Source organism: Giraffa tippelskirchi, chromosome X, assembly GCF_054371585.1.
Source record: "Giraffa tippelskirchi isolate mGirTip1 chromosome X, T2T-mGirTip1v1.2.pri, whole genome shotgun sequence".
Taxonomy (NCBI): domain Eukaryota; kingdom Metazoa; phylum Chordata; class Mammalia; order Artiodactyla; family Giraffidae; genus Giraffa; species Giraffa tippelskirchi.
In genome coordinates, this window is record NC_137289.1 from 100,655,067 (window position 1) to 100,679,249 (window position 24,183).

The 24,183-nt window shown below is 41.4% G+C and overlaps 1 protein-coding gene and 1 long non-coding RNA gene across 6 annotated transcripts in view; one reads left to right on the top strand and one right to left on the bottom strand.

The window, feature by feature from the left end:
* Positions 1–24,183, bottom strand: part of FAM120C (family with sequence similarity 120 member C) — a 147,521-nt gene that overhangs the window by 117,532 nt on the left and 5,806 nt on the right. The window lies entirely within an intron of this gene.
* On the top strand, positions 13,962–21,932 carry LOC145536337 (uncharacterized). The gene is made up of 2 exons (XR_014075778.1): positions 13,962–14,168; positions 19,758–21,932. It is a non-coding gene; the product is annotated as an uncharacterized LOC145536337 (long non-coding RNA).

Consider the following 24,183-nt stretch of genomic DNA (forward strand, 5'->3'; position numbering starts at 1 on the left):
AGGGCAGGGATGGATTATGTGTAACTGTGCTTTATTGGTAGAAATATGGATGGTTTATACTTCAACTGTAAGGTCTATGTGCCTTGAAGTCTAATCACCTTAAAATTACAGACTAAAACTACTGTTAATGCAAATTTGTGCCACTACATACTGTGGAGTTCAACAACCATTAAGAAACTAAACTGATAATCACAAAGCTAAGAATAATGTCAAGTTAAAAATTAGGAATAGGGCTTCCCTGGAGTCCAGTGGTTAAGAATCCACTTGCCAATACAGGGGACACTGGTTCAATCCCTACTCCGGGAATATCCCATATGCTGTGGGGCAACAAAGCCTCTGTGCTACAACTACTGAGCCCAAGCTCTAGAGCCTCTGAGCCACAACCACCTACTGAAGCCTACGCACCCTCCAGCCCATGCTCTTCAACAAGAGAAGCCACCTCAATGAGAAGCCTGGGTACTGCAACAAAGAGTAGCCACCACTCACTGCAACTAGAGAAAGTGTGTATGCAGCAATGAAGACCCAGTGAAGCCAAATATCAATCAATCAATCTTTTTTGTTAGTTTCTGAGTTTTATTTATTTATTTTTTAAAATTAGTTTATTTATCTATTTTTTTTAACTTTACAATATTGTATTTGTTTTACCATACATTGACGTGAATCCACCATGGGTGTACATGTGTTCCCCTTCCAGAACCCCCCTCAATCAATCTTTTTTTAAAAAGTAAGAATGCTGCTGCTGCTGCTAAGTCGCTTCAGTCGTGTCCGACTCTGTGCGACCCCATAGACGGCAGCCCATCAGGCTCCGTCGTCCCTGGGATTCCCCAGGCAAGAATACTGGAGTGGGTTGCCATTTCCTTCTCCAATAAAAAGTAAGAATAGTAGCAATCAAAATCATAGCCAATTCAAGGCAACATTAACAAAGTGGTCTTCTGTCTCAACTGTAGGAGAATCAGTTATCTACATACACACACTGGTAAAGTCTTTGCCATTAAATAGTGCAGTCAAGCTAGAGGTGGTAAATACTGATCCAGAGTAACCAAAGGCTATTAAAGATGCTTATTTTAATTTGTGAATACTCAATTTTAGTACCCTTAAATTGCTCTTAGGCTGCCAAGAGCCAGCTCATTTCTGTAGGTGAAACTGCCTATTACATATAAGAACAATAACTTAGATTTAATTTGTTGTGGCTCATCTGGGGGCTGAAGACTATTTTGAGCATAACTGTTGTAATCAGCAGAAACAGCAGGAACTTCAGCATTCAATGGACCTATGCTCAAATTGAAGTTGTGGGGCAAATCATGGGCAAGTCATTTAACTTCTTCATCTATAAAGTAGAGATTCTGTTATATTCCTACCTAATTGTAAGACTTTGAAATTATTTATATAAAATGTTTAACACACAGGCTCTAAAAAGACATTATGAAATAAAGCCCAGTCTGTTTATTCTACAAAGATGAATTCTATGGTACATATTACTCTCTGCAGGTCCTCAGAAATATTTGAAACAAGTAGATTCCAGAATAGGCACTTGTTCTACCCAAAGCAAAATCTTTAGGATTGAAAAATCAGAAGGTCTGATGAAAGGTAATCTTAGAAATTAGAGGAGAACTGGGATTACCCTGGTGGTACAGTGGATAAGAATCTGCCTGCCATTGCAGGGGACATGGGTTCAATTCCTGGTCCAGAATACTCCACATGTGGTGAAGCAATGAAGCCTGTGCACCATAATTACTGAGCCTGTGCACCACAACTACAGAAGGCAGCATGCTCTAGAGCCTCCAGGCCCAAACTACTGAGCCTGTGTGCCTAGAGCCTGTGCTCTGCAACAAGAGAACTACTACAATGAGAAGCCCATGCATCACAACAAAGAGTAGCCCCCTGCTCACCACAACTAAAGAAAGTCTGCCCAAAGCAACAAAGACCCAGTGCAGCCAAAAAGAATAAAACATGTTTTTTAAAATAAGAAATAAGAGAAGAACAACAGTCCAAGGTAGCTTTTGGGTTACCTTGGAAAGGAAGACAGGACTGGAGAGATGACAATGATGGTGAGAAATTTCTAAGAGTCCTTGAACTAGGGGCTGCAGCTAACATAAATGAAGATGGTTAAGAAAATCAACCACCAGAAAAAATTTTTCCCTAAACTATGCTGTGGGTGTTAACAATATGAACAACTAAAATATTGGAGTTTATAAATTCAAAATTAAAAACAAAAGTTAAACATAGGAAAATTTAACCATTATATTTTTGCATCTGCTCCTTTGACTTGGAACAGGAGGTCGGATGCCTTTCTAATGTACCAAGAGGTCAATGTTAGGTCTTATATTTTTGTGTTACATGGGTACTAAATAATTTAGCCTTGAATCCTTTTACTGGGAATGATTAATTTTATCCTATTTCATAATGGAAAACAGCTGCCTTGAAATGTAGGCATTTCCAAACACAAATAGATGTCTTGCATAGTGTTTTTTTATATTCAGGATTACTACTCCTCAGATTTCTGTAGAATTTTGGCATTTGAATGACATCATTCTTCAATTTCAGTACCACAGCACAGTAAACCAGTATCTCCACTGTCGCTGAATATTCATTGGAAGGACTGAAGCTAAAGCTCCAATACTTTGGCCACCTGATGCGAAGAGCCAACTCATTGGAGAAGACCCTGATGCTGGGAAAGACTGAGGGCAGGAGGGCAAGACTGAGGGCAGGAGGAGAAGAGGGCAACAGAGGATGAAATGGTTGGATGGAATCACCAACTCATCCATCACCCCATGGAAATGAATTTGAACAAACTCTGAGAGACAGTGAAGGACAGGGAAGCTTGGCTTGCTACAGTCTATATGGTCGCAAAGAGTAAGACCCAACTGAGGGACTGAACAAAAACAACTGTAGCTATTCTTTCACACCATGAACATCAATTGGAAAATATTATTTTCATAGAATATAAGGTCAGAGAAACTTTTTCTAGAATTCAGTAGACAACTCCACAATTTGGTGAATGTAATTCAGGCCATCAAGTTCATTTATTGGAAACCAATTTCATCAAAGTCAGCCAGTCTATCTCCTGCCAAGTGAGTGGTCCTAAGGCTGCGACGGACCGCACAGAAGCGTGGCCGAGAGGAGATACCTAACGGCCGTGGCTGGGGGCAGCGGCCGACAGGAGCTACCCCGGGCAGGAGGTCGGGGGCCGCGGCCGAGAGGAGCTACCCCGTGCCCGAGGCTGGGGGCGGGGCCGAGAGAAGCTACCCTAGGCAGAAGGTCGGGGGCAGTGGCCGAGAGTACCTACCCAGAGCCGAGGCCGGGGGCGGAGGCCTCGAGGAGCTACCCTGCGGCCCGAGGCTCGGGGCGGGGCCCAGAGGAGCTAACCCAGGCAGAAGGTTGGGCACGGTGGCCGAGAGGAGCTACCCTGTGACGAGGCTGGGGGCGGGGCCAAGAGGAGTTACCAGGGGCAGGAGGTCGGGGGGTGGCAGCTGAGAGGAGCTACTCCGGGGCAGGAGGTTGGGGGCGGCAGCCGAGAGGAGCTACCCCAGGCAGGAGGTCGGGGGCAGTGGCCAAGAGGAGTTACCCCACACCCGAGGCCGGGGGCGGGGCCAAGAGGAGCTATCCCAGGCAGGAGGTCAGGGGCAGCGCCTGAGGCCGGGGGCAGGGCCGAGAGGAGCTATCCCAGGCAGGAAGCTGGGGGCGGGCCGAGAGGAGCTAACCAAGGCAGGAAGTCCAGGGTGGTGCCTGAGGCTGGGGTTGGGGCTGAGAGGAGCTACCACGGTCAGGAGGTCAGGGGCTGCGGCCGAGAGGAGCTACCCCGCGCCCGAGGCCGGGGGCGGGGCCGAGAGGAGCTACCCCAGGCAGGAGGTGGGGGCAGTGGCGGAGAGGAGCTACTTCCGCGCCAGAGGCCGGGGGCAGGGCCAAGAGGAGCTATCCCAGGCAGGAGGTCGGGGCAGCGGCCGAGAGGAGCTACCCTGGGCAGGAGGTCGGGGGCTGCGGCTGAGAGGAGCTACCCCAGGCAGGAGGTCGGGGGCTGCGGCTGAGAGGAGCTACCCCAGGCAGGAGGTCGGGGGCAGTGGCTGAGAGGAACTACCCCGCACCGAGGCCGGGGGCGGGGCCAAGAGGAGCTACCCCAGGCAGGAAGTCGGGGGCGGCGGCTGAGAGGAGCTACCCCGGGCAGGAGGTCTGGGGCTGCGGCCGAGAGGAGCTACCCCGGGCAGGAGGTCTGGGGCTGCGGCCGAGAGGAGCTACCCCGGGCAGGAGGTCTGGGGCTGCGGCCGAGAGGAGCTACCCTGTGCCCAAGGCTGGGGGGGTGGGGGGTGGCCGAGAGGAGTTACCCCACGTCCAAGGAGTGGCGACTGTGTGGCCACAGGAGGGCCGAGAGGCGATATTCTACATTCAAGGTCAGGATGGGCTGCCGTGAGTAGATACCCCTTGTCCAAGGTAAGGAGTAGCAGCTGCGCTTTGCTGGAGCACCTGTGGGGAGATACCCCACGTCCAAGGAAAGAGAAACTCTGTGGGGAAATACCACACGTCGAAGGTAAGAGAAACCCAAGTAAGACGGTTGGTGTTGTGAGAGGGCATCAGAGGGCAGGCACACTGAAACTGTAATCACAGAAAACTAGCCAATCTGATCACACGGACAACAGCCTTGTCTATCTCAATGAAACTAAGCCATGCCGTGTGGGGCCACCCAAGACGGACGGGTTATGGTGGAGGTCTGACAGAATGTGGTTCACTGGAGAAGGGCATGGCAAAGCACATCAGTATTCTTGCCTTGAGAACCACATGAAGAACATGAAAAGGTAAAGACAGGACACTGAAAGAGGAACTCCCCAGGTCAGTAGGTGCCCAATATGCTACTGGAGATCACTAGAGAAATAACTCCAGAAAGAATGATGGGATGGAGCCAAAGCAAAAACAATACCCAGTTGTGGATGTGACTGGTGATAAAAGCAAAGTCCGATGCTGTAAAGAGCAATATTGCATAGGAACCTGGAATGTTAGGTCCATGAATCAAGGCAAATTCGAAGTGGTCAAACGAGATGGCAAGACTGAATGACGACATTCTAGGAATCAGCGAACTAAGAAGGACTGGAATGGGTGAATTTAACTCAGATGACCATTATATCTACTACTGTGGGCAGGAATCCCTTAGAAGAAATGGAGTAGCCATCATGGTCAACAAGAGAGTCTGAAATGCAGTACTTGGCTGCAATCTCAAAAACGACAGAATGATCTCTGTTCGTTTCCAAGGCAAACCATTCAATATCACGGTAATCCAAGTCTATGCCCCGACCAGTAACACTGAAGAAGCTGAACTTGAACAGTTCTGTGAAGACCTGCAAGACCTTTTAGAACTAACACCCAAAAAAGATGTCCTTGTCATTATAGGGGACTGGAATGCAAAAGTAGGAAGTCAGGAAACACCTGGCGTAACAGGCAAATTTGGCCTTGGAGTACAGAATGAAGCAGGGCAAAGGCTAATAGAGTTTTGCCAAGAGAACGCACTGGTCATAGCAAACACACTCTTCCAACAACACAAGAGAAGACTCTACACATGGACATCACCAGATGGTCGACACTGATATCAGATTGATTATATTCTTTGCAACCAAAGATGGGGCTATATACAGTCAGCAAAAACAAGACTGGGAGTGGACTGTGGCTCAGATCATGAACTCCTTATTGCCAAATTCAGGCTAAAATTAAAGAAAGTAGGGAAAACCACTAGACCATTCAGGTATGACCTAAATCAAATCCCTTATGATTATACAATGGAGGTGACAAATAGATTTAAGGGACTAGATCTGATAGACACAGTGCCTGATGAACTATGGACAGAGGTTCGTGACATTGGACAGGAGACAGGGATCAAGACCATCCCCATGGAAAAGAAATGCAAAAAAGCAAAATGGCTCTCTGAGGAGGCCTTACAAATACCTGTGAAAAGAAGAGAGGCAAAAAGCAAAGGAAAAAAGGAAAGATATTCCCATCTGAATGTAGAGTTCCAAAGAAAAGCAAGGAGAGATTAGAAAGCCTTCCCCAAGGCTTTCAATGCAAAGAAATAGAGGAAAAGAACAGAATAGGAAAGACTAGAGATCTCTTCAAGAAAATCAGAGATACCAAGGGAACTTTTCATACAAAGATGGGCTCAATAAAGGACAGAAATGGTATGGACCTAACAGAAGCAGAACATATTAAGAAGAAGTGGCAAGAATATACAGAAGAACTGTACAAAAAAGATCTTCATGACCCAGATAATCACAATGGTGTGCTCACTCACCTAGAACCAGACATCCTGGAATGTGAAGTCAAGTGGGCCTTAGAAAGCATCACTACGAACAAAGCTAATGGAGGTGATGGAATTCCAGTTAACCTATTTCAAATCCTGAAAGACAATGCTGTGAAAGTGCTGCACTCAATATGCCAGCAAATCTGGAAAACTCAGCAATGGCCACAGGACTAGAAAAGGTCAGTTTTCATTCCAATCCCAAAGAAAGGCAATGCCAAAGAATGCTCGAACTACCAGACAATTGCACTCATCTCACACGCTAGTAAAGTAATGCTCAAAATTCTCCAAGCCAGGCTTCAGCAATATGTGAACCGTGAACTTCCAGATGTTCAAGCTGGTTTTAGAACAGGCAGAGGAACCAGAGATCAAATTGCCAACATCTGCTGGATCAGGGAAAAGGCAAGAGAGTTCCAGAAAAACATCTATTTCTGCTTTACTGACTATGCCAAAGCCTTTGACTGTGTGGATCACAATAAACTGTGGAAAATACTGAAAGAGATGGGAATACCAGACCATCTGACCCGTCTCTTGAGAAACCTGTATGTAGGTCAGGAAGCAACAGTTAGAACTGGACATGGAACAACAAACTGGTTCCAAATAGGAAAAGGAGTACATCAAGGCTGTACATTGTCACCCTGCTTATTTAACTTAGATGCAGAGTACATCATGAGAAACGCTGGGCTGGAAGAAACACAAGCTGGAATCAAGACTTCCGGGAGAAATATCAATAACCTCAGATATACAGATGACACCACGCTTATGGCAGAAAACGAAGAACTCAAGAGCCTCTTGATGAAAGTGAAAGAGGAGAGTGAAAAAGTTGGCTTAAAGCTCAACATTCAGAAAACTAAGATCATGTCATCTGGTCCCATCACTTCCAGGAAATAGATGGGGAAACAGTGGAAACAGTGTCAGACTTTATTTTTGGGGGCTCCAAAATCACTGCTGATGGTGATTGCAGCCATGAAATTAAAAGACGCTTACTTCTTGGAAGGAAGGTTATGACCAACCTAGATAGCATATTTAAAAGCAGAGACATTACTTTGCCAACAAAGGTCTGTCTAGTGAAGGCTATGGTTTTTCCTGTAGTCATGTATGGATGTGAGAGTTGGACAGTGAATAAAGCTGAGTGCCGAAGAATTGATGCTTTTGAACTGTGGTGTTGGAGAAGACTTTTGAGAGTCCCTTGGACTGCAAGAAGATCCAACCAGTCCATCCTAAAGGAGATCTGTCTTGGGTGTTCGTTGGAAGGACTGATGTTGAAGCTGAAACTCCAATACTTTGGCTACCTCATGCGAACAGCTGACTCATTGGAAAAGACCCTGATGCTGGCCCTGATGCTGGGAAGGACTGGGGCCAGGAGGAGAAGGGGACGACAGAGGATGAGATGGCTGGATGGCATCACCGACTCGATGGACATGGGTTTGGGTAGACTCCCGGAGTTGGTGATGGACAGGGAGGCCTGGCGTGCTGCGATTCATGGGGTCACAAAGAGTCGGACACGACTGAGTGACTGAACTGAACTGAAGGCATAATTTTTCTAGGAATGAGCAAATACAACCACACATTTGGAAGATATTTCTGAACAACCTTGCTTTTATTCAAACTGAACTGTAATGTCAATCAAATAGGTCAAATATAGTATTTTAGTCTTTGCTGGTGTGCTGAATGCCTTTTGGATGCCAATATTTTGCTCCAGTATCTTCAGTACCATACCTCAACTAGGTCAATTAATCTCCATAATAGGGCAGATATCCGTGACATGATTCTAATAATTCACCAAGCAAAATATTCAACTATGTTAGGTGTAAACCACAATGTTAATTACCAGTTACTGACATGATTCATTCGGAGAAGGAAATGGCAGGCAACACACTCCAGTACTCTTGCTTGCAAAATCCCATGGATGGAGGAGCCTGGTAGGCTGCAGTCCATGGGGTCGCAAAGAGCCAGACACGACTGAGAGGCTTCACTTTCACTTTTCACTTTCATGCATTGGAGAAGGAAATGGCAACCCACTCCAGTGTTCTTGCCTGGAGAATCCCAGGGACGGCGGAGCCTGGTGGGCTGCCGTCTATGGGGTAGCACATAGTCGGACACGACTGAAGCGACTTAGCAGCAGCAGCAGCAGACATGATTCATTTTCAACATTTTTTGCATAAAAAACTGGAATCCTAAGGAGTGATACAATGAACAGCCTTAAGTCTTTGTAAAATGTTTCTGAAAAAAAATTGAAGTTTCCTAAGGCCAACAATAACATTATTGCATAAGCACCATCTGTAGTCATATTAGTTAATTTTGACCAATCTATACTAAAAATTTCAAGACTTTTCTCAACATACAAAATCCAGATATTTCTAGATGAACCCATCACAGGCAACTCCAAAAGAGTTAGACTGCATCAAAATTATTAACATAAAAATTATATCTAGGTGCAGTTCTAAAACTTTAGGGTGTATCAGAATCAATTGGAAGGCTTATTAAAACAAATTGACAAGCTTCATTTCCAGTAGGTCTGGGGTAAGGCCTGATAATGTGTATTTATAACAAGTTCCCAAGTGGTACAGCGCTGTTGATCAGGGACCATACTTTGAGAACTACTGGCTAGACACATAGTTATGAGTATTTTTAAATGTATAGTGTTTATATCTGTTGTAACCAACTGTAATCTAAAACTTTATAATTTAACTTCTTGACACAGTTTGTCACAAAAATGTTCAGCCACCAATCTTAAACATCCTGAACAACAGTACTACTTTTGCAAATGTTTGTTCATGATGTAAAATTCTGCTGTACTCAACACTCTTTTCTTAAATCACTACCTACAAATGGTTTTCAAGCCCTGGCAATTTTTTCATGTAATATATAATCACATTTCATGGCAGTATTATTTAATTCTTTCTGTATTCAAAAACAACCTATTGAAATTCCAATCCCTTTTTAAAGTTCTTTTTGTTTCAGCACTCATCATTCTTGTATACTACTCACATTTCTTACAACGGTTTATTTTTAAATGGTGTCTTAAATTACAGTCTTTCAACAAACACATTGTGTTTAGATACATCGTCACTTCCACTAGGAAATAGGCTCCCTTTGATTTTCCTTTAAATATTTGTCCTTCTTGTGTAAGTTTTCTCCACTTTTCAGATATGGGTACAAGAAATATTTCATAGTCTTCAAAACTACTATAAAAAAAGGACAAACAAAAAAGAAAACAAAACAAAACAAAATAGTACAAGCACAACAATCAATGGTGTTTTAGTTTTCTATTTTTGTATAACAAATTACCCCCCAACCTTAGTCACTTAAAAAGCATTTATTTTCTCATAGTGTCTGTGAATGTGGCTTAACTGGGTTCTTGGGCTCAGGGTCTCTCACAATCTGCAATCAAGGTGTCAGCCAAGGCTGCAGTCTTCTCAAGGCTCGACTGGGAAAGGATCTGCTTACAAGCTCACTCAAGCTCACTCAAGTGGCTGTTGGCAGGATTCATTTCCCTGTGAGCTGTTGCACTGAGGGCTTCAGTTCCTCACTGGTTGTTGGTCAGAGGCTGCCCTCAGTTACTTGTAATGTTAGCCTCTTCAAAGGGCAGCCCACAACATGGTAGTTTGCTTCACCAGAGCGATCAAGCAAAAAAAAATCCAAGGGAGAGAGAAAGAGAGTGCAAAGATGGAAGTTGCAGTCTTTTATAACCTAATCTTGGAAGTGACATCTCATCACTTTTGCTATATTCTGTTCATAAAAAGCAAGCCACAGTCCAGCCCACACACAGGAAGTGGAGGTAGATTAAACAAGAGTGTGAATATCAGGAGGTGGGAATTACTAGGAGCCATGTAGAAGATGGCTATCATGAAAGGCAAGTGGCACTTTGTCAGACACCATGGAGCAGTACAGACTCCAATAAATGAAGACCATGTGGCTTGATAAAAAGGACAAGTCAGTGTTGCACGAGGATGATATTTCAAGAGCAGCTAGAATGTTAGAATTCTTGGTAATATTTCATAATTTTTAAAATGTTGGCAACAAAACCATACTTGTTAAAAAAGAAATGAGTTTGTAAAATGCAAGTTAAATGATAGAAGGAAATGAAATGATAGAAGCCCATTAAACATTTATTTAAGGAATAAATTCCATTGTTCATAGTGTAGAGCACAGGGTCTCACACAGAATAGGTGTTCAAAAAATGCTAAAAAGCATTCATTGTTCTGATAAGAAAAATGGGGTAAAATGAGGCCAGAGAATGGTAGGCAGATCAAGAAGTACCCTGCATGTCATGTCAAGCTTAAGGCATGAGAGTGAAATGTCAATGTCCAACTTATTTGGCATACAATATATTTTGGTCAAAGTAATTGAAGCTGTCATTTATATGGCATTTACTATGTTACATATATTATTCTAAACACTATACTAAATTTAATACTCACAATAAAGTCTGTAAATAAGATTAAATAACATAATGAATCTATGTAAGCTACTTGGCCCAGGTGGTAGCTATCATTATTAAGACCAAGGAGGAACTTATTCTATAAATTCATTGCTAAACAACTACAAAGCTTACTTTTCCTTAACAAACTGTGGCAATTACATTTGGAATTGAGTAAGTTTTATGGAATGAACCTATAACATTATAAAACACTGGCTCTAACTTCTTCCTTATCTGCCTTTCAAAGCCTTCTATAGTAAAGAAGTCTATCAACTTACCTCTTTCTCTTTCAGTAACCATCATTGCATACAATGCGTCAAGCCCTGCAGCAAAATCTCTGCCCTCTTGGAACACAATTAAAAGATAATAGGGCCACCCAATATGGATGGGTCATAGTGGAAAGTTCTAACAAAATGTGGTCCACTGGAGGAGGGAATGGCAAAAACACTTCAGTATTCTTGCCCTGAGAACCACATGAACAGCATGAAAAGGCAAAAAGACAAGACAATGAAATATGAACTACCCAGGTCGGTAGGTGCCCAGTATGGTACTGGAGAAGAGTGGAGAAATAACTCCAGAAAGAATTAAAAGATGAGCCAAAGCGAAAACAATACCCAGTTCTGGATGTGACTGGTAATGGAAGTCAAGTTTGATTCTGTAAAGAACAATAATGCACAGGAACCTGGAATATTAGGTCCATGAATCAAGGTAAATTGGAAGTGGTCAAACAAGAGATGGCAAGAGTGAACATTAACATTTTAGGAATCAGTAAACTCAAATGGACTGGAATGGGCAAAATTAACTCAGATGACAATTGTATCTAATATTGGGGCAAGAATTCCTGAGAAGAAATGGAGTAGCCCTCATAGTCAACAAAAGAGTCTGAAATGCAGTACTTGGGTGTAATCTCAAAAATGACAGAATGATCTCTCTTCATTTCCAAGGCAAACCATTCAATATCACAGTAATCCAAGTCTATGCCCCAATCAGTAATGCGGAAGAAGCTGAAGTTGAATGGTTCTATGACTACCTACAAGACTGTCTAGAACTAACATACATAAAAGACGTCCTTTTCATCATAGGGGAGTGGAATGCAAAAGTAGGAAGTCAGGAAGCACTTGGCGTAACAGGCAAATTTGGCCTTGGAGTACAGAATGAAGCAGGGCAAACTTTTGCCAAGAGAATGCATTGGTCATAGCAAACACCCTCTTCCAATAACACAAGAGATGACTCTACACATGGACATCACCAGATGGTCACTACCGAAATAAGATTGATTATATTCTTTGCAGCTGAAGATGGAGACGCTTTATACAGTCAGCACAAACAAGACCGAGAGCTTACAGTTGCTCATATCATGAACTCCTTATTGCCAAGCAGATGTAAATGAAGAAAGTACGGAAAACCACTAGACCATTCAGGTATGACCTAAATCAAATCCCTTATGATTATACAGTGGAAGTGACAAATAGATTCAAGAGATTAGATTTGATAGAGTACCTGAAGAAATATGGACGGAGGTTCATGACATTGTACAGGAGACAATGATCAAGACCATTCCCAAGAAAAAGAAATGCAAAAAGGCAAAACGGTTGTCTGAGGAGGCCTTACAAATAGTTGAGAAAAGAAGAGAAGCTAAAGGCAAAGGAGAAAAGGAAAGATATACCCATCTGAATGCAGGGTTCCAAAGAATAGCAAGGAAAGATAAGAAAGCCTTCCTGAGTGAACAATGCAAAGAAATAGAGGTGAAAGACTTGAGATCTCTTCAAGAAAATTAGAGATACCAAGGGAACATTTCATGCAAACAGGGGCACAATAAAGGACAGTAATGGTATGGACCTGACAGAAGCAGAAGATATTAAGAAGAGGTGGCAAGAACACAAAGAACTACACAAAAAAGATCTTCATGGCTCAGATAACCATGATGGTGTGATCACTCACCTACAGCCAGACATCCTAAGTGTGAAGTCAAGTGGGCCTCAGGAAGTATCACTATGAACAAAGCTAGTGGAAGTGATGGAATTCCAGTTGAACTATTTCAAATCCTCAAAGATGATGCTGTGAAAGTGCTGCACTCAATATGCCAGCAAATTTGGAAAACTCAGCAGTGGCCACAGGACTGGAAAAGGTGTTTTCATTCCAATCCCAAAGAAAGACAATACCAAAGAATGCTCAAACTATACACAATTGCACTCATCTCACCCTCTAGCAAAGTAATGCTCAAAATTCTCCATGTGAGGCTTCAACAATATGTGAATCAAGAAGTTCCACATGTTCAAGCTGGATTTAGAAAAGGCAGAGGAACCAGAGATCAAATTGCCAACATCCGTAGGATCATAGAAGAAGGAAGAGAGTTACAGAAAGACATCTACTTCTGTTTTATTGACTATACCAAAGCCTTTGATGGTGTGGATCACAACAACCTTGGAAAATTCTTCAAGAGATGGGAATACCAGAACACCTGACCTGCCTCTTCAGACATCTGTATGCAGGTCATCAAGAACCAACAGTTAGAACCGGACATGAAACAACAGAATGGTTCCAAATTGGGAAATGAGTATCTCACGGCTGTATATTGTCACCCTGCTTATTTAACTTATATGCAGAGTATATCATGCAAAATGCCGGGCTGGATGAAGAACAAGCTGGAATCAAGATTGCCAGGAAAAATATCAATAACCTCAGATATGCAGATGACACCACCCTTAGGGAAGATATTGAAGAAGAACTAAAGAGCCTCTTGATGAAAGTTAAAGAGGAGAGTGAAAAAGCTGGTTTAAAACTCAACATTCAGAAAACTAACATCATGGCATGTGGGCAAATAGACGGGGAACAATGGAAACAGTGACAGACTTTCTTGGGCTCCAAAATCACCACTGATAGTGACTGCGGCCATGAAATTAAAAGACATTTGCTACTTGGAAGAAAAGCTATGACCAACCTAGACAGCATATTAAATAGTAGAGACATTACTTTGCCAACAAACGTCCATCTAGTCTAAGCTATGGTTTTTCCAGTAGTCATGTATGGATGTGCGAGTTGGACCATAAAGAAAGCTGAGACCGAAGAATTGATGCTTTTGAAGTGTGGTGTTAAGAGAAGCCTCTTGAGAGTCTGTTGGACTGCAAGGAGATCAAACCAGTGAATCCTAAAGAAATCAGTCCTGAATATTCATTGGAAGGGTTGACACTGAAACTGAAGCTCCAATACTTTGGGCACCTAATGCAAAAAACTGACTCATTTGGAAAAGAAAGTTGCTGATGCTGGGAGAGATTGAAGGGACGAGGAGAAAGGGATGATAGTGGATGAGATGGTTGGATGGCATCACCAACTCAATGGACATGAGTTTGAGCAAGCTCTGGGAGCTGGTGATGGACAGGGAAGACTGGCATGCTGCAGTCCATGGCGTTGCAAAGAGTCGGATGCAACTGAGCAACTGAACTGAGTGACATACAAATTTCCAATCATAAGGTAAGTAAGTTCTAGGGATAAAATGTACATGGCATGGGAGAAAAAAAGAGAATTGTAATGTTATATGAAAATACTATGAGGAAAAAAATGAGAATAAAAAAAAAGCATTCTGGTAGCACAAGGGAAGGCATCTTTTACCTCAGCTGGGAAAGATTTCATAGCGACATTTTAGCAAGAATAACTAGGAATCTGCTACACAATGAGTGAGAGTTAAATAAGAAAAGCACTATGTGAAAAGACATGGTATGTCTAGAGTGTTAAAAGAAAGTTCAGAATGGTTGGGACCTTCCAATGTTTGGAACAGGTATGGGCAAAGGCAAGCACCAAGTAAGCTGGAGAGAGTTTGGGATCAGACTGTGTGAATGGCATTGTCTGCCATGCTCACAAGTCTGAGTTTTGTAAGTTTAGGCAAAAAGCCATTGGGTATCTTTGGGCACAGAAAAATGTCAGCTTTGGTTTTCAAAGTTTCTCTGACAGCAATGTAGAAGATGGACTACGGCACAAAGAGTGGTAAAGGAACAAGTTGAGGCAATTTTCATAGTTAAGATAAGCAATGATGGCAGCCCGAACTACAGCAATGCGGGTGGAGGTAGCTGGACTCAGAAGACATTTTTGAGGTAGAGGTGACAGGATCTGGTGACCAAGTACATAGAAGTGACAGGAATACTGAAGAATTGAGAAGATCTCCATGGTTTATGGCTTGAAATGGATGAAAGGTGACATTCATAGAAAAAGAGAACACCATAAGTAGAACAAGTTTTTGTGGAAAGTAATGAACTACATTTTGGGTATTTTTTAATATAAGTGACCTACAAGACATCTTGGATATTTTTTTTAATATAAGTGACCTACAAGACATCAAAAAGATGTGTTGAAAGCTTATGAGAGAGGTTGGGCTAGAGAAAAACAGCTATAGGAATAATCACAATACAGTTAACATTTAAAGCCATAATAACAGATGAGATTGCTCAGAAAATGAATGTAGAAGAATATGGCTAGGACAGAAGTCATGAGAGCACCAATGCTTAAGGAAACAGTAAGAGGAGGAGAAACAACTAGAGACTTACATGGGAGAATCAGCAGTAAGCTGCATTATGGAATCCAAGAAAGGAAATTCAAAGAAAGGATATCTCATAGAGCATTAATAAAGGGTAAGAATGGAAATGGTTTTAGTGGCTTTAGAATGGTGACATCACATATCAAGTGGCAATAGGCTAGGGAATGGGAATTAATAAAATCTTCTATCTTCAAGAATGATGGTTAAAATGGAAGAAGAGGGATTAAGGGAATTACAAAACAAAGGGGAAGTTTTTATTCTTTAAAGGTTATGTGTATATGCTTATGTACTTATAAGTGAAAGAAACCAGAAAAGGAGAGACTTAAAATGTAGGGAAAAAAAGAGACTGCTACTTTTGAATTCCTATAAAATCATTATGTGAGTCACTCACTTGGCACTGAGCTTACACATTTGCTTATACTGGCAGTACTGTCCATTTAGCAACTGAACATAAGTGCTCAATCAGTTCAGTTCAGTTCAGTCGCTCAGTCGTATCTGACTCTTTGCGACCCCATGAATCGCAGCACACCAGGCCTCCCTGTCCATCACCAACTCCCAGAGTTTACCCAAACCCATGTCCATCGAGTTGGTGATGCTATCCAGCCATCTCATCCTCTGTCGTCCCCTTCTCCTCCTGCCCCCAATCCTTCCCAGCATTAGGGTCTTTTCCAATGAGTCAACTCTTCGCATGAGGTGGCCAAAGTATTGGAGTTTCAGCTTCAACATCAGTCCTTCCAATGAACACCCAGGACTGATCTCCTTTAGGGTGGACTGGTTGGATCTCCTTGCAGTCCAAGGGACTCTCAAAAGTCTTCTCCAATACCACAGTTCAAAAGCATCAATTCTTTGGTGCTCAGCTTTCTTCACCGTCCAACTCTCACATCCATACATGACCATCGGAAAAACCACAGCTTTGACTAGACGTATGTTTGCTGACAAAGTGATATCTCTGTTTTTTAATATGCCTCCCAGGTTTGTTATAGCTTTTCTTCTAAGGAGCAAGCGTCTTTTAATTTCATGGCTACATACACCATCTGCAGTGATTTTGGAGCCCAGGAAAATAAAGTCTGTCACTGTTTCAATTGTTGCTCCATCTATTTGTCATGAAGTGATGGGACCGGATGCCATGATCTTAGTTTTCTGAATGTTGAGTATTATGCCAGCTTTTTCACTCTCCTCTTTCACGTTCATCAAGAGGCTCTTTAGTTTCTCTTCGCTATCTGCTGTAAGTGTGGTGTCATCTGTATATCTGAGGTTATTGATATTTCTCCTGGCAATCTTGATTCCAGCTTGTTCTTCATCCAGCCTGGCATTTCACATGATGTACTCTGCATATAGGTACATAATGTACTTTGCATATAAGTGAAATTATCACGGTGACAATATACAGCCTTGACATACTCCTTTCCCAATCTTGAACCAGTCCATTGTTTCATGTCTGGTTCTAACTGTTGCTTCTTGACCTGCATACAGGTTTCTCAGGAGGCAGGTAAGGTGGCCTGGTATTCTCACCTCTTGAAGAATTTTCCACAGTTTTTTGTGACCCACACAGTCAAAGGCTTTAGTGTATTCAATGAAGCAGATGTTTTCTAGGAATTCTCTTGCTTTTTCTATAATCAATGATCAAAGGATGTTGGCAATTTGATCTCTGGTTCCACTGCCTTTTCTAAATCCAGCCTGCACATCTGAAAAGTTTTCGGTTCACATACTGTTGAAGCCTAGCTTGAAGGATTTTGAGCATTACTTTGCTAGCATGTGAAATGAGTACAATTGTGTGGTAGTTTGAACATTCTTTGACATTGCCCTTCTTTGAGACTGGAATGAAAACTGATCTTTTCCAGTCCTGTGGCCACTGCTGAGCTTTCCAAATTTGCTGGCATACTGAGTGCAGCACTTTAACAGCATCATCTTTTAGGATCTGAAATAGCTCAGCTGGAATTCCATCACCTCCACTAGCTTTGTTCATAGCGATACTTCCTCAGGCCACTTGACTTCACACTCCAGGATGTCTGGCTCTAGATGAGTGACCACACCATTGGGGTTACCCGGGTAATTAATAGCTGTTTTGTATAGTTCTTCTGTGTATTTGTGCCACCTCCTCTTAATCTCTTCTGTTAGGTCCTTCTCAATTTTGTCTTTTACTGTGCCCATCTTTGCATGAAGCATTCCCTTGGTATCTTCAATTTTCTTGAAGAGATCTGTAGTCTTTCCCAGTCTATTGTCTTCCTCTATTTGTTTGCGTTGTTCACTTCAGAAGGCTTTCTTATCTCTCCTTGCTATTCTTGCAACTCAGCATTCAGAATGGTATATCTTTCCCTTTTTCCTTTGCCTTTCACTTGAACCCCATGAACAGTACTAATGTCTAGACCAAAGAAAAATCATTTCACTTCCTTGTGTCTGTTATTCAACTGTTAAATGGGCAGAAAAGCACACATTTGGAAGCTTATGTAAATTAAACAAGATACATAAAAAGCACTTGCTATACAACCTGGTGCTCAAGAACAGATGTAATTACTATTATGGTAATTTTTCCTACCACTAGTGCATCTAGAAGAGTCACTAACATTTCAGGATGTGTCAGTGATTGAGGATGATTAAATAATCAGGAGCCAAGAAGATGGCAGAGGAGTAAGACAGGGAAATTGCCAGCCTCATCACAAATACATCAAAAACTCATCAAGATAAAGAGCAACACCTACAAAGCAACTTCTAGGCAATAGCAAAGACTCCAGGCTTCCAGGGGGATAGACTAAGCTCCCTGGAATGAGGTACGAGAGAGAATGGGAGACATAAAAAGGGAAAAGACAGAGAACTTCTGGATGGGAGCTTGTGCCTGAGGGAGGGAGGGAATCCTGAAGCAGGAAGAGTTCCTGTGCACTGGGAACCTCCCTCACAGTCAGTCCTAAGGGGGAGATGCATAATCTGGAAAAACTGGCAAAGCAGGGACTTAGAGGGCAGAAAACTGAAAAAGCCGCACTCCTCAGCCCATAAACAACTCACAGACTGTGGCCCTGAGCAGATGGTGGGCTCAGGGAACTGAGACAAGCCCACAAAACACCCCCGAAGCAGAGGGTGGGCCTGGGGTGATGAGCGAGGCACAGCATACAAACCTATCCAGCACACACAACCCTCACAGCTCAGAGGGCAGGCCTGGAGAGCAGAGACAAGTGGACACAAGACCTGTGACATAGAGGACTGGCTGGTGAGACAAAACAAGTGCACACAAGCCCCGAGACCCAGACGGCAGCTCCAGGGAGCCGAGACAAGTGCACATAAGCCCCAGGATGCAGAGGGTGGTCTCTGGTAGCTGAAACAAGTGAACACAAGCCCTGAGACATAAGAGGGCAGGCCTGGTGACCTGAGACAAATGAACACAAGCAGCGCAATGCAGAGTGTGGGCTCAGGGAGCCGAGAAAAGTGTACACAAGCCCCACAATGCAGAGGGTGAGCTTAGGGGGCTGAGGGAAGCCCACACAAATCTCTGCAAAGCAGAGTGCATAGTTTGGGAGCCGAGAAAAGATCCACATAAGACCCCATCTAGCAAGCTTTGTCCTGCAGTGCAGTGCAGGGCAGGACCGGGGAACAGAAGCACCAGCAAAGATTCCAGGGACAAGTAGGGGTCTGGTGGCAGTGAAGATATACTGAGAGGGCTTTGATACAGCTGTGGAAATGGACGTGTGTAACACTGCTAAAGCTAGAAGGACTGCCCAAAGACATACTGAACACATAGACACCCCAAAACCTACTAGTGGAAACTGAATTGCCCTTCAGAGAGACAAGATATAGGTACATCAACCAGAACACAGGCATAAGCTCCCCCAACCAGGAAAACATCACAGGACACTAATCCAACTGCCATCCACTGAGGCAAAATCCACAACCAAGAAGAACTATGACCTTGAAAACTTTTTTTTTCTTATAAATCACACTGTTTATTCCACCTACATATTTCTACCTTCACATTAGCCTTTTGCAGTGGTGTGGAGTTTTCCTCTTTGCTTTTCCTGTAAACAAAAAACTCATTCTAAGATTTCTTTTTCCTTTTTCACCCCCTTTTTTGGGGATTTCTTGGATTTTGCTTTTGATATATTCGACTGCTTTTCTTATAGTTCCTTACCGGTTGTAGCTATTCCTGAATATGTATAAATCTTTCACATGTCTATTTATCTTTGCTTTTCTACTTTTCTTTTGTTTTTACCCTCTTTTCCACCCATTCCTTTTCTCTCCCTTCTCTTCTTTTATTTTCCCTATTTTCCTTCACTTTCTTTTTTTCACCAAGTAAGTTAAATTCTTGAGCTCTCTGCTATATTCTCCAGTTGGCACTCTGCTCAGGCTCAGCTTTTCAGATTGAGCATTAGCTAGCTCTGGTTTTAATTGGTCAATATCATTTTCGTTTCCCTTCTTCACGAAGTCAGTCTCCTGTACTCTTTTCTTTAGAATACTTTGCTTATAACACTATGTGTGGAAGTGTGTGTATATGTCCCAGTATTTCTGTAATTATCTGCTTGATCAGCTTGGTCTCCTCTTACTAGAACACAGGCAGATGTCACCCCTAACAAGAAGTCAACACAAACCACTCAACCAACCATTCCCTCCAAGGGCAAAAACCAAGAGGAAGAAGGAATACAACTCTAAAGCCTGGGAAAAGGAGACCTCAAGTGGAGCAAGTTAGAAAAATAACGAAAAGACAGAGAAATACAGCACAAATGAAAGGACAAGGTAGAAACTTACAAGACCAAACAAACAAAGAGGAAATAAGCAATCTACCTGAAAGTTAATTCAGAATAATGATAGTAAAGATGCTAGTAAAGATAGTAAAGATAGATGATAGTAAAGATAGTAAAGATTTTCAAGTAAAGACTTGAAAATAGAATGGAGAAAATGCAAGAAACAATTAACACAGTTAATACAATCACCAGGACATAGAAGAAATAAATAATAAGCAAACAGAGATGAAAAACACAATTACTGAAATTAAAAATACTCTAGAAAGAACCAATAGCAAAATAACTGAGGCAGACTGGATAGGTGAGCTGGAAGACAGAATGGTGGAAATAACTGCTGAAGATCAGAATAAAGGAAAAAGAATGAAAAGAATTGAGGATAACCTCAGAGACATCTGGGACAATATTAAACACATGAACATTCAAGTTATGGGGTCCCAGAGGAAGAAAAACAAAAGGCACTGAGAAAATTTTTGAAGAAATTATAGTTGAAAATTTCCCCAACACAGGAAAGGAAATAGTCAATCAAGTCCAAGAAGTGCAGAGAATCCCTTACAGGATAAACCCAAGGAGCAAAACATCGAGACACATATTAATCAAGCTAACAGAGATTAAGCACAAAGAAAGAATACTAAAAGCAGCAAGGGAAAAGCAACAAGTTAACATACAAGGGAAAACCGATATGATTAACAGTGGATCAGGAGAAATGCAGCTGGCCAAAAGGGAATGCCAAGATATATTTAAAGTACTGAAAGAAAAAAATCTACAACCAAGATTATGATACCCAGCAAAGATCTCATTCAAAATTCATGGAGAAATCAAAAGCTTTACAGACAAACAGAAGTTAAGAGAATTTAGCACCACTAAACCAGCCTTACAAGAAATACTAAAGGGAATTACATAGCCAGTGAACACAAGAGAAAGGAAAGACCTACAAAAACAAACCCAAAACAATTAAGAAAATGTCAATAGGAACATACATATCACTAATTACCTTAAATGTAAATGTATTAAATGCACCAACCAAAAGACACAGACTGACGGAATGGATACGAAAACAAGATCCATATATATGTTGCCTACAAGAGACACACTTCAGACCTAGAGACATATACAGACTGAAAGTAAAAGGCTAGAAAAAGATATTCCATGCGAATGGAAACCAAAAGAAAGCCAGAGTGGCAATCTTTATTTCAGACAAAATAGACTTCAAAATAAAGAATATTATAAGAGACAAAGAAGGATGCTACATAACGACCAAAGGATTGATCCAAGAAGAAGACATAACAGTTGCAAATATTTATGCTCCCGTCATAGGGAGAACCTCAACACATAAAGCAAACACTAACACGCATAAGAGGGGAACTCGACAGTAACACAGTATGAGTAGGGGACTTCAACACACCACTTTACCAATGGACAGATCATCAAAACAGAGAATCAATAAAGAAACAAACCTTAAATGAAACATTAGACCAAATGGACCTAATTGGTATCTTCAAGACTTCCCATGCAAATGGAGAGGAATACAGTTTCTTCTCAAGTGCACATGGAACATTCTGCAGAATAGACCACATCTTGGGTCACAAGTCAAGCCTCAGGAAATTTAAGAAAACTGAAATTGTATCAAATATCTTTCTCTGACCACAATGCTATGAGAATAGTTATCAACTACAGGGAAAAAAAACTGCCCAGAACACAAAATCATGGACATTAAACATTAAACTACTAAATAATGAAGAGGTTACTGAAGAAACATGGGAAATCAAAAGATTTCTAGAAACATGACAACAAAAACACGATGACCCAAAACCGATGGGATTCAGCAAAAGTAGTTCAAAGAAAGAAGTTTACGGCAATACAATTCTACCTCAAGAACCAAGAAAAGCACTGAACAGACAACCTAACTACAACTAAAGCAGCTGGAAAAAGAAGAACAAAAAGTCCCCAAAGTCAGCAGAAGGAAAGAAATCATAAATATCAGAGCAGAAATAAATGAAAAAGAAATGAAGGAAACAATAGCAAAGATTAATAAAATTAAAGCTAGTTCTTTGAAATGATAAACAAAACTGACAAACCACTAGCCATACTCATCAAGAAAAAAAGGGAGAAAAAAATCAAACCAACCAAATTAGAGATGAAAAAGGAGAGGTTACAACAGTCAAGACAGAAATACAAAGGATCATAACAGAATATTATGAACAACTATATGCTAACAAAATGGACAACCCAGAGGAAATGGACAGGTTCTTAGAAAAGTTTAACTTCCCAAGACTGAACCAGGAAGAAACAGAAATTATGAACAAGTCAGTTACAAACAATGAAATCAAAACTATGATCAAAAATCTCCCAAAAAACAAAAGACCAGGGCCAGATGGCTTCACAGGGGAATTCTATCAAGCATTTAGAGAAAAGCTAATGAATATTTTTCTGAAACTCTTCCAAAAAATTGCAGAGAAAGGAACACTTCCAAACTCATTCTACAAGGCCACCACAATCACCCTAATACCAAAAAGAGGCAAAGACAACACACAAAAAAAGAAAACTACAGGCAAATATCATGATGAACATAGATGCAAAAATCCTCAACAAAATTCTAGCAAACAGAATTCAACAATACATTAAAAGGCTCAAACACCACAATTAAGCCAGGTTTATTACAGGGATGCGAAGATTCTTCAATATACGCAAATCATTCAGTGTGATACACCATATTAACTGAAAGATAAAAACCATATGATCATCTCAATAGATGCAGAAAAAAGCCTCTGACAAAATTCAGCACCCATTTATGATAAAAAACGCTTCAAAAAATGGGCATAGAAGGAAGCTGCCTCAACATAGAAAAGGCCATATATGATAAGCCCACAGGAAACATTCTCAATGATGTAAAAATAAAAGCATTTCCTTTAACATCAGGAACAAGACTAGGGTGTCCACTCTCACCACTATTACAGTTTTGAGAGGTCCTAGCTATGGAAATTAGAGAAGAAAAAGAAATAAAAGGAATCCAGATCAGAAAAGAAGTAAAACTCTCATTGTCTGCAGATGACAATGTACTATACATAAAAAACCCTAAAGATAGTATCAGAAAATTACTAGAGCTAATCAGTGAATTTAGCAAAGTCAAGGGATACAAGGTCCCTTGTATTTCTGTACACAGAAATCACCTGCATTCCTATACACTAACAATGAAAAATCAGAAAGAGAAATTAAGGAATCATTCCCATTCACCATTGCAACAACAAGAACAAAAAATATCTAGGAATAAACCTACCTAAGGAGACAAAAGAACTGTATACAGAAAATTTCATCATGAGACACTGATTAAAAAAAAATCAAGGATGACATAAACAGATGGTGAGATAGTCCATATTCCTGGGTAGGAAGAATCAATATTGTGAAAATGACTATACTACCAAATGCAATCTACAGATTCAATGCAATCCCTATCAAATTACCAATGGCATTTTTCACAGAACTAGAACAAAGAATTTCACATTTCACATGGAAACACAAAAGACCCTGAACAACTGAAGCAGTCTTGAGAAAGAAGAATGGAGCTGGAGGAATCAACCTTCCTCACTTCATATTATACTACAAAGCTACAGTCATCAAGACAGTATGGCACTGGCACAAAAACAGAAAGAGACCAATGTAACAAGATAGAAAGCCCAGAGATAAACCCAGGCACCTATGGGTGCCTTATTTTTGACAAAGGAGGCAAGAATATACAATGGGGCAAAGACAGCCTCTTCAGTATGTGGTGCTGGGAAACCTGGACAGCTACATGCAAAAGAATGAAATTAGAACACTTCGTAACACCATACACAAAGATAAACTCAAAATGGATTAAAGACCTAAATGTAAGACCAGAAACTATAAAACTCTTATTAGAGGAAAACATAGGCAAAACACTTGATGATATAAATCAAAGCAAGATCCTCTATGACCCACCTCTTAGAGTAATGGAAATAAAACAAAAATAAACAAGTGGGACCTAATTAAACTTGAAAGCTTTTGCACAGCAAAGGAAACTACAAACAAGGTGAGGTGAAAAGACAACCCTCAGAATGGGAGAAAATAATAGCAAAGGAAACAACCGACAAAAGAATTAATTTCCAAAACATACAAGCAGCTCATACAACTCAATGGCAGAAGAACAAACAACCTAATCAAAAAGTGGGGAAAAAGACCTAAACAGACATTTTTCCAAAGAAGACATACAGATGGC